The sequence below is a fragment of the Aethalodelphis obliquidens genome, unplaced genomic scaffold (assembly GCF_003676395.1).
Source record: "Aethalodelphis obliquidens isolate GAN/ISIS:26980383/991018 unplaced genomic scaffold, ASM367639v1 scaffold20, whole genome shotgun sequence".
In the NCBI taxonomy this organism is placed as follows: Eukaryota; Metazoa; Chordata; class Mammalia; order Artiodactyla; family Delphinidae; genus Aethalodelphis; species Aethalodelphis obliquidens.
In genome coordinates, this window is record NW_020837964.1 from 2,938,525 (window position 1) to 2,952,353 (window position 13,829).

Here is a 13,829-nt window from a genome sequence, read left to right on the forward strand (position 1 = left end):
TAAACCCTCAGCCCTCCGCAGTGCCCCCCCTCTCACTGCAGAGGGTGGGAACGCCACCTTGCAGCTCAGCTTCCCCAGGAAGCAGGGTGGAGATGCGCGGCGGCACTTAGGGGCCGCGAGGGCTTGGGCTTGGGGTTCGGGGCTCCGTGGGCTTGGGGGAGGCTGACATATTTTGGCGGAGTCGGCATACATCTTTGCCACTTTGTGAACTCAGCTCTTTATCCTAAGCTCACGCGTCCTGCACGCATGCCGCCCAGGAGAGGGGAGGAAGGAGAGCGAAGCTGCTAGGGCTTGGATCCACCCGTTTCCAAATGAGATTGTCGCAGCCCCAGGCCGGGGGTGCCGAGTTCCGGGGGGAGCAAGCGGCACTTCCTGCCAAGGCTGCTCCACCACTGGAGAAAGAGCAGACGGCTTCGGACCCAACGGGGTCCCCAAGTAAAGGCACGGAAATCGAATTTCAGTTCGCGCGTGTGTAGTGGCTCAGAAGGGTGAATATTTTAACACCTCCACCAATAAGAACCCTTAACACTCGCTCTGAGGCAAGCCGTGTTCTAAAGGCTCTTAGGGGAACTCACCGCATTTTGCACCCCTCCTTTGAGGAAGGTACAACACCACCTCTTTGCAGCCAGAAGGCTGCACATCTCCCAGGTTGCACGTAATTCCTTCCCATCCCCAGAAACCCATCTTGTCTCCTTTGGTTGAAAGACAACCCAATATTTGCAGTACTTGCCATATTACTGTCTTGTCCCTTCTTATTACAAAAACAGTAAACGTTTGTCGCCCAAGTTTCAAGCGTCGCAATGAGGAATGACTTAGAATGAAGGTCCCGCATCCACCCAGATAAGAACCGCTGCCATTGACCAGCAGACTCCGTTCCAAGGAGATATCAAGTCAGAACTACGATTTCTTTCCCGAAGTGGGGCATGTCTATCCCGTCTGCCAGGAACTGGCCTTTCTCACACCCGCTGCTCTTGCTGGCCTGTGGCGCTCTCCGACTGTGAGTGGATTTGAATGAAACTGGAGGGCTCAGGGGGCTGCCCGGCAAGAGCTGATGACTTTTCATGGAGGAGTTCGCTCCCTGGTTTCTGGTTTTCTACGACTTTGAATCTGGACACTCCTGGCTCTGGCATCCTCAGCTGAGCTCTGAATCCCCGGGGGGTTCTGTAAGTGGGGGGCTCTAATAACAGAGCCTGCTCCCGGGAGCTGAGGGGTCCACGCCTGCGACGGAGCAAGTCCCCATAGGGCACTGTTAGCACAGATCCTGTGGCCCTGTTCCCTCCCCACTGAGGGTTCCCAGAGCCAAGTGTTAGGAAATGTCGGAGATTCCAAGATGATCTTTCCGGTGAGCAAACTCACCTTCTGTGGGTCCCCTTAATAAGCTGCTGCCTTTTCTCTTTCCAACCTGAACCGCAAACAGTGCCCTTCTCCGTTTTCCAACCTTTCCACCGACAGCACCGGACACAATAGGATTATCTGTCATTTTAACTCTTTTTCTTAGGAATTTCTCCCCTCTACTTTTAATTAAAATTTTAATATCACACGCGCAGATCGTAAATTGAATCGAGGTTCATTTTGACCACCTTCCTACTGCGTTCTTTTTATTCCAAAGGGAAATGGGCGATGGCCGTGCTGCCGGGACCGGGTGGGTCAGTCTCAGTGGCAGAGGCGGCGGCCCCGGGGCTCCCCCGCCCCGCGGAGCAGAAAGGCGCCGGGGGCTGGTCTCCGCGCGGGGGGCGCGCCGAGCTGTGCGGGGCCGGGGGCGCCGACCTTCCCCTGCACCTGCCAGCCGACCCCGAGTCCGGCCAAACAGCCGGCGCCACCGGCGCGAGGAGGCGGGTGCGGAGAGAGGACGGCCTGCGCCTTGGTTCCCGGGGAGCGGCTGGGATGTGCGGTTGGGAGCGGGGCGCGGAGAGCGGAGTAAGCCCGGGGCCCGAAGGGACAGAGGAGTGCGGGGCGGGCGCTGGAGGGGGCAGCAGGGAGTGAGGAGACGGGAGGGCGCGCTGGAGAAGGCCAGAGGACGGTGGCCAGGGGAGTGTGGAGAAAGTCCAAAGAGAGTGTCGCGGCGCAGGGGAGCGCAGGGTGGGGAGTCTCAGGGGAGAGGGGCGGGGGAGCCGGGGGCTGGCAGAAACGCGGAGGGGGAAGCTGGGCAACGAGGGGAGCGGGAACCCCAGCTGAGCCGGGAAGGAGCCGGCGTCGGGGCAGCTGCTCCCGGGAGGCTAATGCGCTCGGCGGCTCAGCGGTTGCAGTCGGAGTGCGATCCCGCATCCACTCAAGAGTACCAATTCCTGGCCCCTTTTCGACATCACCCCAGTCAGTCCCCAGACCTCCAAGTCACAGGTGAGGAAACTGAGGCCGGAAGCCGCTGAGCCGGAAGCCCAAAGCCAGGGCCAGCCTCCTTCAAGGTTGTTGAGTTGGAAGGATGAGCCTGGAGCCGGAAGCCTTCACCGCGGGACACCAGGCTCACACCAAAAAACGACGGCAGCAACTTGGAGTAGGCGCCCTAAATGCCCAGCACCCTGCGTTTTTTATCCTATCAGATTTTCAAGGAATCCCATGAAGTACTGTTAGTCTCCCCGTTTTACAGAGGGGGAAACTGAGGCTCCGCCTGGAGGACATCCCTCTCTCGTTCTTGGAGCAACTACATCTCCTCGGGGGCTTCTTGCAGAGCCCAGGTTTCTCCTGCTGTATCTCCCATCCCCCGCCTGAGTCGGGGCAAGGCACATGGGCTGAGTTCTGGTTGGGCAACTTCCGTGAAACAGTGAAACTGGCAGCCCTGGGTGCCCAAGTCTCAGGGCCAGCCCCACCTCCCTGGGGGACCTTGCTGTACCCCCGAGTTTCTGCACCTGAGGCCTCCCAGCCTTGCCCCTTGCGGTGCAGCCAGCCCTTCAAAGATGGGCTTCAGGGAGAGGAAACCATCTTCTCTGCTTATAAGAGCCATCTCCTGCTCCCCTTGCTGACAGACTTGACTACCAGTTTTTAAGCAACACCTGGGGGCTTCCCTGGTGGTGCAGTGGTTAAGAATCCCCCTGCCAATGCAGGCGACACAGGTTCAAGCCCTTGTCCGGGAAGATCCCGCATGCCGTGGAGCAACTAAGCCCATGCGCCACAACTACTGAGCCCCGTGCCACAACTACTGAGCTCCGTGCCACAACTACTGAGCCCCGTGCCACAAGTACTGAGCCCACGTGCCACAACTACTGAAGCCTGTGCACCTAGAGCCCGTGGTCTGCCACAAGAGAAGCCACCACAATGTGAAGCCTGCACACTGCAACGAAGAGCAGCCCCCGCTCACCGCAACTAGAGAAAGCCTGTGCGCAGCATTGAAGACCCAAGGCAGCCAAATAAATAAATAACGTTTAAACAACACCTGGATGCCAAATGAGCTGATGTGTGTCAATTAGTTCTTGGCCAAGTCAAAGCACCTTGGGAAGAACCCAACACAGGAAGGCCTCGAGTGGCTGACATCCGTATTATGCAGTTTAACAGGCCACAGAACCTGAATTCCCTGAATTCTCACTGGCCTGCCCGAGTGGGTGTGGCACGTTAGCTTCTGTGAGATTCCCAGGTGCCAGCATCAGGACCTTTCATCTCCAGAGTGACTGGGAATCTATCAGAAGGCTTTTTAGGACTTCCCTTCCCTTGGCCAGAATCGGGCTGAGGTCGGACCGGTCAGGAGCTGTCCCAGGTTGCCATGAATATTCAGCAGAAACAAATGCAGTCAAAGGCGTTTCCCTTGAAATGCAGAGGAAGCGCAGCAGAAGTGAGAATTCAGTGGCTCAGTTTTTCGTTAAGATGTGGTTAATTATCATCCGCCTGGGCTAATGGAATGTCCTCATGAGCGCAGTATCTTTTCATCAGGAACTTGCTGAGTGATGGGGGGCATTCCTTCTGCCCTGGTTATTCCTGCTGTGTAACAAATTACCCAAAACTCAGCGGCTAAAACAGCCATATTCTTTTGCTCACAGCCTCGTGGGTGAGGAATTCAGGAAGGGCCCAGCTGGGTGGGTCTCACTGGGGATCTGTCTTTTGACTGTGGTCAAATGTTGACTTGGACCTACAAGAGGACACACTTCGACACTTGCCGCCAGTCGGGAGCTCAGCTGGGCTGTGGATGGGCACCCCGGCGCATGGCTCCTCCAGCAGGGGGTCTCAGTGCTGTCGGATGTCTAACAGGCAAGAGCTGCCTAGTGTGTCATGCCCCTGAGTTTCTTTGCCTGGGGCCTCTCTGGATTTCGCTGTCTGTGTGGGCATCATGTGTGCGCGTGCGCGGGCGCACACACGGCACCAGCAGCCTTTGATCAATATCCCATTGTCTCTGCTAGGGTGATGGATAATTCACCTACACTGGCTCCTAGAGTTTTCCCGGCACAGCAGGGTTGAGCTCAGTGGCCCATTGGTGCTAAGTGACCCAGTGACCCACCCTTTACAGGCTGCCCTCTACCCCCCTTTTCCTACCCCGCTCATCCACTGATATTTCCTGGGACTGTCAACTAAACATACTTCTTCACTTGAATGCTGTCTCTGCATTGCTTGGGAAGGAACCCAAATGAAAACAGTCCCCAAGAAGTCTGGCTGCTTCTCTTAGGCACAGAGACCTCCCCAGACCAGCCTTCCATGTAAAATGCTCCCAAGAAGTAAACAAAAGTGAAGGACCTGCAGACTCATGGTGACTTTCGCAATCAGGGCCACCCCACACGAGGCCCAGGGAACATCGGAGAAGCAGCCTCCCTGGACGTTGCCCAACACCAGGTCCCTGGATTGGGAGGGTTTGGGTCTTAGCAAAGTGAGACCCCGCCCCTACTGTCACCCGGAGCTGAAAGCAGGGCTTCTGTGCGAAGGAACTTTGGCTGGTGGTTGGAGAGGGTCCCGATGGGGAAGACCCTGCGTGAGAGGTAGCAGTTTGTGTCACATCCTGGGGGGTGATGGTGTGCGTGCCCTGCCTGACGGGGTACCATGATGAACTGGTCTAAATCTTCTGCAGATTCCTGAGCCGGTCTCTGAGTCTGGGCACCGTCAGAGGACATGTGGACAGTGGGCGCTCCCATCCTGATGATGGCAGGTTCATCTTCTTGGTCTTGTCTTCCCTGACGTGTATGCAACTTGCTCAGTGGCATAGAGCGAGTTGTGGGGTGCGGGCTGTGCTGGGCAGGATCCTGTGCTCGTGGTCAACTTAGGGGAAGGGAATTTACTGTATTGCCAAGCTCTATAACCAGCCATAAAGATGTAAAACCAGGCTCAGGAAGAAAGAATAAAAAACCAAGAAAGTACTAGAGTCCTTTCGTGGAACAGGAACTATCTGATGGTCTCTGTAAGTCACCACTGCTGGGTGCTATTGTATTTTTTTTAAACATGCATGCATATAGCTCTTACTATTATAATATGTATATACGAGTGTGTTTAATCTTCATAACAGTGCTGTGAGGGCAATAATTTTATCATCCCTGCATTTTAGACAAGGAAACTGAGGCACAGGAGAGTTTGAAATGACTTGCCTGTGGCTAGTGGCAACCAAAGTAAGAGGCAGCCGAGTTAAGATTTAAGCTGAAGTAGTTAGTTTTGGGGATATTATTGCTTTTTCCATTGAAATAAAAGGCCCAAAGATGGGGTAGTCTGGCTATTAGCTCCCTGAAGGTCTTGAGAAGTCTTTCTTATCCACTTTGCAAGCTTCTTTTTCTGAGGTCTCATGGTCCAAAAAGGCTGCTGGAGCTCCATTCATTGCATCCACATTCCAGGAAGAAGAGTGGTGGTAATGGGAGGAGGAAGACAGAAAGCTGCCCTCTCAACTGAGTCAACACTTTAAGATATTTTCTTGGAAGTCCTACCCAATAGCTTTTGCTTACCTCTCAACAACAATAGTAAGTAGAATAAGAATAGAAATAATAATAAATAGAAATCCTTGTGCCAACTTTCCTCTTTCTGGGCTCAGGTAGTAGGAACCATGTGCAATTATCATAAAATCAGCCATATCCTGGTTAACGCTTGAATTCCTATATTTAAAAATGCCGTAGGTAACTCGTTATGAAAACAGCCCTCATTATGCAGGTACGGAGCACAATTACTGGGATGCTGGTGGGTTTAGTTAAATAATTAGAGCGAGCTGCTAAAGACCTTCTCGTTGTTTCTGTATTTAGATTAAATCGGCATTACTGATTCTCCGTGGCAAGGCTTGCTTTCAAGTTCTTATTGGTGTAATTAAGTGAGGTACTTTGCAAAGAAGACGCCCCCTGTTTACTTTTACACTCCAGGAGACCCAGCAATTACCTTCTCCAGCCCTGGGAGGGTGTGAGAAGACACAGCCGCTGCTCGCAGCTGGTCTGACAGGCATGCCGCTTTGTTTCATGAATGCAGAACCCAGCACACCATCAAACGCAGATTTAAGCGCCAGATCATTTCAAGTAGATGTCTGGGGTTTGTTTGTTTGTTTGTTTTTCCATTGGGACAACTTCACCAGTGTCCCTGAGATCTTCGGGACTTGGAGACGGGTGGGTGCTGGGACGAATTTGGCAGCAAATTCGTCATCCTGGGCAAGGTGGCTTGCCCTTTCTGGACCTCAGTTTCCTCCCGTGCAAAGTGGGGATAATCACAGTTCACGAGCAAGAGGTGTTTCCCCCACCATTGGATTTTGATTAACCGTGAAGCTGTGCAAAAAGCAAAGGGCAGAACAGAGAAGCCAGAATCACTGAGGAGCAAGCAGCTTTCCCTCCCCCGCAAATATCCCCCCCACCCGTGCATTTCTTCTTTCCCATTTTGACCCTCCTCCCCTCCCCCAGGCGGCTCCTTCCTGGCGGGCTTATCAAGAGACAATTGGTAGTGTTTGACACAAAGGTTTCGAATGGCAAAATATACCGCTGAAGATACTTACGTTCTTGAATGTGTATGACGGTGTTCTGTATCACTATATAGAATATAAAAAAAAAAAGGCTGTTGAGAGAGATACCCCCTCTCCTGGGCATTTCTGTGTGTTCCCAGCTGCGTCCGGTCAACAAAGGGTCAGGAGGACATCACCGCACACCCGCCTGCTGCGCGCAGAGGCTCAAATCCTGATGAAAAGCCTTTAAAGCTCCCGAGTCTGGGTGTCGTAGGAGTTTCAGAGAAGGTACTGGAGAGGCTTGTCAGTGCCTCTCCGTCAGCTTCCCCTGGGGTTTTTAAATTTGATTTCCTTGGCTGCAAATTCAGCTCTGGGCTTAACCGCAAGCTCATGAAATATTAACAATTTCCCCACTGGAAATTGCGTGTGTGTATGTGTGTGTGCATATGTGAAACCATAATTTTCTTCTAGAAAACGCTAAGAATGCTGGGGTGACACGGTCTGGGGATGCTGTTGCCATGTGCCAGGACCCTTATCTTGTGGAATCGTCATGATACCCTATCAGGTTGGGATTGTTTTCCTCCCATTACAGAGATTGAGGAAACCCAGGTCAGACAGGAGCCCTGAGGCTCACCGGGGTCTCACAGATGGTCAGGGTGGAGTCAGACCCAGCTGCAGGGCTCCTGCTGCCCCTTAGTCACACGGTGGGTGTTCCACCCAGAAGGATAGTGCCCGGCCCTGATTCTGGAACCTTCCCCAGTGGTTCTTCCCTGTCGGGGAGAGTCTGCACCTTTCTCAGTATCGAGAGGATGGGCCCAGGCTCTGCACGGTCCCCTGGCCGCCCCCAGAGCCCATGGCCACCCATCTGTCAGCACCAGTCAGCTCAGGCCTCTTGCGCTCCTTGGCAACGTGCCAGCCTGCTCCCACCCTGTTCCTTTCTGGCACCAGAAGACTCAGGGCCGTCCCTGGCTCTTTGCTTCTGTCAGCAGCCATGGGGGCCAGGCCGGCTCTGGGGGCCCAGCATCGCCGCTCTCCCCGGCACGGGGCAGCATCTTCTCCCGGCACCTCTGGGCCTGGGTGTGCCGTGCTCCTGTTCTCCATCAGATCCGCGGGCTGGAAGGAACATCGTCGCTAGCGTAGGAAGGGTCACTCGTGATGTTTCTAAGAGGAGTTCGGGGTTGTTTCTGTGGGTGACCCCCTTGATAGCCTCTGCTGGGTTCCATCGTTTTTGATGTCTGGTTAGACTTCCTTTCCTTCTGAGATCGGTCCCAGCCAGGGTGTGAATCCCAGTTCTGCCACTTCATACTGTGTGACCTTGGGCAAGTGACTCAGCCTCTCTGGGCTTCATTTCCCTCATCTGTAAAATGAGACCAATCATCACACCTGCCTCACGGGATTGTTGTGGGGACTGTGTTGGTTAGTGCACACAGGCCTAGAGCTGTCCCCGGAACACAGCCCCGAATGTTTGCCGCTGCTTCTTTCTTTGTCCTCAGTACCTATTCAGCATTCAAGGACCCCAGTGTCTCTTTGCAAATAAATGATGCAGTAGCTTCACAACTCTTGTGGTTCCTAGGGTTCAAGTTGAGGGGACCCTAGCTAGAGTCCCCTTTAAAAAAGTATGTTCTATGGAAACCTGGCCTCTGCTGCTTCATTATGCAGTGCTCTACTCTAGGGAAATGGCACCAAAGAAAATCAAATCGTATTTTTCATCCAGTGAACTTAAATACCAGCCATTAATGGAAACATGGGAGTTTTCTGGCATTAAAATACTAGTGCTCAAAATAAACCAGAGAATATGAATTCCAAGGAGTTCTGTTGAGTCGGGGTTCCAGGAGAGTCTTTGGAAGCCTGGTTGCCGGGGTGACCAGACTCAGCTGAGCCCTTGGGACTCAAATGGCTCCCCGGTTTTGACCAAGATGCTTTCCCATGATCCCCCCGCAGGAGAATAATCCCGCTGGCTTTGGTCCTCCAGTCACCTCCCTGAGGAATGAATACTTAAGCAAAGTTGAGGTTCTCCTAGCAAGACAGAATACGGGGGAATCACATCTGGTGTGTATACATAGATAGATAGATAGATAGATAGATAGATGGATAGATGGATAGATGGATAGATGCATAGATAGATAGATACATGGATAGATACATGGGTGGGTGGATGGATGGATGGATAGATGGGTGATGGATGGATACACACGTACGTAGACACATGCAAACATCTGGGTAATTTGAACCTGAATTTACTGGTATCCAGGAAAAGGTGGTTGTTGGGCTTCCTTCTCCCTTCCCATGTCCAAAGAAATTCCTTATCCTGATATTCCTTACATAGTTGTTGAACCTCGTTCTTATTTTGTCTACACAGAAATAACTTTTAAATACAACACATCGCCCCTCAGCAAAGTAACTTGAGTGTTGGTGCATTGCCTGCCCCAGCCCCGTAATCTCTAGCCATCTAAGGCAATAATGTCTTTGAGTGAATGAAGCCGTCTTCCCGGCACCCTAACTCAGCAATTATCTGAAAGTGGTTCACCTACACTACGGAGGAAGCCCTGCACCCCACCAGATTCAGCTGGTGGCGTTTGATCAGGTTCACCCCGTGTGTAAACACCCCTCGGTCCCCGTGGAGCTGTCGAGGTGTGTGACGGAGCAGTGACAGCTCTGGGTGGGAGCCTAGGGGCTCCATCCAGTTTTTGAGTTCCAGACAGCCCCTGTCCTCGGGTTCTTCATTTGTAACATAAAGCTGTGGAAGAGGAGGCTGGAGGGGGCAACGTGGGACCCCCCTGAAGTGAGGAGCAGTGGTGGGTGCAGAGGAAGGGCAGAGAGGGAGAGGAAGAGGGCGTCGTCGCCAAGCCCTGCCTTTTTAGTCCAAACTAAATAGGCCTTTAATTCTTCCTAACCCAACCTAACCCAAGTCTGAGCTTCTGTTCCGGGAATCTGTCAGTGCCAGGGTCTCCCGGTCGCTTTGCCAGGGCAGTATCTACGAGCCCCGGGGCTCGCCTCGTGGCAATGTCAGAGGGAGACACGCCTGCCCTTGACGTTGATGTCCGTGTAGGTCTCCCCTGAGATGGCCCCCCTCCCTGTCCCTTTGACCCTGCAGGCACGGTGGCTGTTTCCATGCCCAGCTTGGGACCCCCTGGAATTCTGTGGAGGTGTCGGTCACCCTGCCTGCCTGGGTCAACTACCGTGTTTCCTCTCTGGGTCTTACTGCTTCAGAGCAAGGGACAGACTCTCATTTGCATAATTTAGGAGGGAGGTTCAACTTATGTGACAGACACCCAAAGGTCAAAGGTTTCTTTTTCTCTCATGTTAGGTACTGGCAACCCAACTTGAACTTAACCACTAGGTGAAAGGTGTCAGCATTGGGGAGGTCAGGTCGCTGGGAGGCCAGGAAGTTGGAAGGTTCATCCGTGGCTGCTGGAGATGGGAGGAAGGGAACAGTGGGACCTGGATTAAAAACCACTCCGGTCGATTGAGGAAAGCCAATGGGACCCATCCATGATGGTGACCTCCAGTAGCGCGAGATTTCCAGGAGATGGTCCAGAGGGAGCGTGGTGATTTGGAAATGGCAACAGTGGATGAGAAGCGAGAACAGGCAAACGCTTCTCTTTGTGTGCAGTTACTGAAGGGGGTGAGCCGGCCTTCCCCACGCAGAGTTTCATCCTTAGAAATCCCCCAAGACCAACTGCAGATACTAACTAGCAGAAAAATAAGTGTTGGTTTCCAGCTCTCTACAACTTTACCTCTATTGTTGATGGCTGGGGGCCGCGGTTACTGGAGGAGACGGCCTCTGTGTAAACAGCGCCTCCGTCTCCTCGTGTCGTGGCTTGGGATTTTATAACTTCCAGTTTCTGGGCTCTTCTGTGGGACTTTCCAAATTCCGCCCCTTTTCCCAGATGTAGTGCGGAAAACTGAATTTGAGGTAATATGGATTTAGAACGGAAAGAATGTGCAGAAGGATTCTCAGTTATTTGAAAAATTCTGTTCCGTAATAACGTTGATGAAAGACCAAGAGGAAAACGGGTGCAACAAAAGGCTGATTAATAACTTATAAAGCAATTAATACTTATAAAAATAATGGTTATTGTTGTGCGGGCCTTACCAACGGGCCAGGCACTGTACTTATTAATTCATACCCATGGCCGCATCCGCCCACAGCAGCGCTGTGACCTAGATGCTGGTATTGTGTCCACATTACAGGTGGGCACATGGAAGGTCTTCTTTGTTTCTGGTTGTCCTCATTGATTGAGTGATTGAGGTAATACTCAACTTCTATGGAGAACTCATAGCTTTTGCATAAAAGGTTGGACAGAAAGAGATGCGTTGTCCCTGTGAGGGTCTGTTTCTGTAATTTACCACCAAATACCAGGTCACCCTGGCAGTGGCCTTGATGTCTGTCTCTTTGCATCTCTCCTGTTTCCTCCTGGCCTCCAGGGACTGGAGATCAGATGAGACTGAGGTTTTAGCAGGAGCTGATGGATTTTTCCTTGGGCTACCCATAGACCAACATGGGATTAAAATGCCTCTCTCCGGATCATCTTTTCTGGAGGGGGCTGAATGATGAAAGAGGAACGCGGAGGGCCGGGTGAGGAAAACTTGGGTCAGATGACTGCCAAGGTCTCCAAAGGAAGTGGTCAGAGCCCAAGGCTTGAGTCAACCTCCAGCTGAGAACAGGTGCGGAGGGTGTGCCCCAGAAGAACAGCATGAAACCACGCCCGGTGACCCAGGGAGGCTGAGGGTGCGGGGGAGGTGAGCGTGCGTTCAGTTGCAAGCCCCACCTGGGGACTTGGGTTCACATTTCCCCTCCGGGAGCCTCTGATCCCTGCCAAGATGGACAGTACCACCCTCCAGGTCCTCCATCCTATAACTAAAAGCCCTGAATGTGACACCAAACAAACACACGAAGACCGGGAAAGCGGGATATTTGAAGCCAAAATCATAGCACCACTTGAGGTGGTGCCCACGTACACAGAGGAAATAACTAAGACGATTATGTTTTAAAAGTAGGGAGGAGGCAAGGACCTGAATGGAAGTAAGTTTTCTAAACTCCATGCAAAGTGATAAAACCTTGATATCGGTAGACCGTGATCAGTTACGTCAATAGGTTGTGGTTTTTAGGGCAGAGCCCAGGAAACTGTGACAGCCGTATCCCCAAGAGCATTACAAGTAAGTCACACAGGAATCGGGAAAATGTGCAAGTAACCTACCAGACTTAGGCAAAAAAAGAGAAACAGAGGAATGAAAAATGGACGTAACAAACAAAATGGCAGACTGAAGTGGTAATGGACCCATAATTACTTTAAATATAAATGGTCTAAATACAGTTAAAACAGAGGTGGGCAGAGTGGATGGAAGAAAAAAAAAAACACTGAAGTATATGCTGTCTATAAGAAACTCACTCCAAAAATATATCGACGTAGGTAGCTTGGAAGTAAAAAGATGGAGAAAGACACATCATGCAAATGTTACTTTCGGAAGAAGGAGCAGCTCTAGTAATATCGGATAAAGCAGACTTCAGAACAAGAAGAACTACCGGGGAGAGGGAGGGATCTTACCTAATGGTGAAAGGATCCATCTACCAAACCTTACCTCCACCATTTGCCATCTCTGCTGACAAGCAATGTAACCTCTGTGAACCTTAGTCTCTCCGTCTCTAAAATGGAGAACAATAGGGCTTCCCTGGTGGCGCAGTGGTTAGGAATCTGCCTGCCAATGCAGGGGACACGGGTTCGAGCCCTGGTCCGGGAAGATCCCACATGCCGCGGAGCAACTAGGCCTGTGCGCCACAACTACCAAGCCTGTGCTCTGGAGCCCGCGCGCCGCAATTACTGAAGCCCGTGAGCCACAACTACTGAGCCTGCGAGCCACAACTACTGAAGCCCACGTGCCTAGACCCCATGCTCCGCAATAAGAGAAGCCACCACAATGAGAAGCCCGCGCACTGCAACGAAGAGTGGCCCCCGCTCGCTGCAACTAGAGGAAGCCCGCACACAGCAATGAAGACCCAATGCAGCCATAAATTAATTAATCAGTTAATTAAAATGGAGACAATAAATACTTCATAAAATACTACGAAGGTTAAGTACTTAGTACAGATTAGCACGCAGTAAAGACTCAGTAGGTAATGGCTCATCGTCATCTTAAATAATGTGTATCTCGTCATCACTATTTACGTGATGTGTATCAGACAGGAAAACAGGAACCACAGCAGTTGCTGTGTGTGTGTGTGTGTGTGTGTGTGTGTGTGTGTGTATGAGATAAAATATAAGTAGCATAAAATTTACCACTTTAACCATTTTTGCGCATACAGTTCAGTGGCATTAAGTACATCCGCGTTGTCGTGCAGCCGTCACCACTGTCCACGCCCAGAACTTTGTGTTCCCAAACTGAACTTGGGAGCCATTAAACACACCAGTTACTGTAACAGAGAGAATTTGATACAAAGATTTTTTAAACCAGGTTTTGGAAGCATGAATAGGCCAGAAGGCCACGTGAGAGTCGGCCAAGGTGGGAATTACAGATGGACGTAGCCACCATCTCTAGGGCTGGTGGAACCAGCTGCCCCGCGTGGAGGACATTTCTGCTGTGATGCTGGCGGGTCAGGAAGCAGACAGGGAGGGGCACCTCTCTCCCGCCTTCCCGGGCCTGGCAGCAGGCTCCCTCCGGCACAAGCCCGGAGCAGCTCTCAGAGGCGTGGCGGACAGAGCCCCAGCTCCAGCTTCACTGTGCAGAGAACAGAGGGCGGTGTCTGAGTGTCCTGGGGTGGCCGTGACAAAGTGCGGGCTCAACACCGCAGAGGCCAGGATTTCAAAATCAAGGCGTCAGCAGGGCCACTATACTCCCTATAGAGGCTCTACGGGAGGGTCCTTCCTGCTTCTTCCAGCTCCTGGGGCCCCAGGCATCCTTGGCTCGTGGGCACATCCCTCCAGTCTCTGCCTCCGTCTTCACGGGGCCTTCCTTCGGTGCGTGTCTGAGTCCAAATTTCCCTCTTCTTATAAGGATGGATTAGTGCCCACCCTAGTTCACA

The 13,829-nt window shown here is 52.2% G+C and overlaps 1 long non-coding RNA gene across 1 annotated transcript; it reads left to right on the forward strand.

Annotated features, from left to right (window-relative positions):
* The first annotated feature begins 4,759 nt into the window (after positions 1-4,759).
* On the forward strand, positions 4,760-6,919 carry LOC113627325 (uncharacterized). Its single transcript, XR_003435517.1, has 2 exons — positions 4,760-4,892; positions 4,982-6,919. It is a non-coding gene; the product is annotated as an uncharacterized LOC113627325 (long non-coding RNA).
* The last annotated feature ends 6,910 nt before the right edge of the window (positions 6,920-13,829 follow it).